General features: G+C 34.7%; 1 long non-coding RNA gene across 1 annotated transcript; it reads left to right on the forward strand.

Moving 5' to 3' along the window:
* The first annotated feature begins 847 nt into the window (after positions 1-847).
* Positions 848-1,444, forward strand: LOC106837415 (uncharacterized). The gene is made up of 2 exons (XR_001399611.3): positions 848-986; positions 1,357-1,444. It is a non-coding gene; the product is annotated as an uncharacterized lncRNA (long non-coding RNA).
* The last annotated feature ends 283 nt before the right edge of the window (positions 1,445-1,727 follow it).

Consider the following 1,727-nt stretch of genomic DNA (forward strand, 5'->3'; position numbering starts at 1 on the left):
TATTGGCTGACATTATCTCCCTGAAAAATTGCGTAGCTTGCAAGATCTTGGATGAGACAATTATATCCTCTGACTGGTAACTCTTTATTTTTGTTGAATTTTTATCGTTGGTTTGAGTAAAGGTGTTTTCCTCAGGAGATTTGCTCTTTACAATCAAAACTGGCTTCAACCAAAATTGCATCCTTAAAGAACTCTTTTCCATCAGGCTTCTTTAATGTGTTTAATAATGCCAAAAGTTTCTGCAAATGTCTTATTATCTTAACAAATCATTAATGAATTTATAGTAGCCAATAAGGTAGAATTTCTGTGAATAATGCTTTTATCTAAGAAAATTATAGAAGCCAACCAAATTCACTGGGCTCTAATATGTGCTTAAAATTGTGCTAAGTGCCCGGATTCAAAGATGAATGAAAGATTGATTCTTCCCTCAGTTACATAGCCATTAATTGTACATACAGACTAATTAAATAATTCTGTAGATAAAAATAATATAATCTGATAAATGCTTCAGTTAGAATACACAGAATAACCAAAAATAAATTTGAAATTTATGTCATAACTGACATTGAAATGTCCATTTTTGAATAAAAAATTTAGAGATAGACTAGAATACCTTTTCTGGTAAAAAGAATAAAATGAACATGGGCATGACATATTGCATAGGTGGTATATACAAACTATTTTGTTGTGTAATATAGTAATATATTAAGAAATGTGGTTATAAATATACCATTATAAATGGATTCATCTGTTGTATTTGTTCTGCTTGTAATGAGGGGGCAAAAAAAGGCTCACTTAAAATATGCCAAATCCATTTGTATTTTATAATCCCTTAGATTTGGGAAGCAGACTGGATTAGACTAATAAAACAAACCAGAGAGACTGAACCGGTGGTGCAGCAGCTACATTCACGTACTCTGCTTCTGGGATTCGCTGGTTCAGATCCTAGGCGGGGACCTATGCGCCATTTATCAAGCCATGCTGTGGTAAGCATCCCACATATAAAGTAGAGGAAGATGGGCATGGATGTTAGCTCAGGGCCAATCTTCCTCAGCAAAAAATGAAGAGGATTGGCAGCAGATGCTAGCTCAGAGCTAAACTTCCTCAAAAAAAAAAAGAAAGAAAGAAACTAGAACCTCAACCTGCTAGATACTGTTGGAAGCCCACAAATTTATACATATTTATTGGTTGAAGACACATCAAGCAGGAGTGAATTCAGGGCAACTGTGTCAGGTGCTGCCACACTGAATCTAAACCCTGATGTTCCTGAGAGCTCACCACATTGGGCCAGACAGTAAATAGAAGTTTTGGCTGTTTTTGTGATTCATTTTGTTTTGTTTGCTTTTTTCTCTCCAGATTGAAATAGTAGGTGCAGGAACATGGGTCAGAAAGACAAGGCAACTGCAGCTCTCAAGAAGCTTGCAATGAGAAGAAAGAATGAGGTATTAGTTATGTGCAAATGGGGGAGAGAAGGATATATATTTTAAAGATTTCATTTGGAGTGAAGGACTAGAGGTATAGTGGTATACGTGTCAGGGGAAGGTGTAGATGGAAGCTTGTTTGGAAAAGTAGAATTTCCATGTGCTTATTTGTAATTGTTGCTAATGGGAAGGGCATCTATAATGGGATGGAAAACAGTAGATATTTCAAATTGTCAAGAAATAATACTGAAATAAAAAGTATATAATAATATATATGTATATACAGTACATTTTAAATATGTATGT

The sequence above is a fragment of the Equus asinus genome, chromosome 22 (assembly GCF_041296235.1).
Source record: "Equus asinus isolate D_3611 breed Donkey chromosome 22, EquAss-T2T_v2, whole genome shotgun sequence".
Classification (NCBI taxonomy): domain Eukaryota; kingdom Metazoa; phylum Chordata; class Mammalia; order Perissodactyla; family Equidae; genus Equus; species Equus asinus.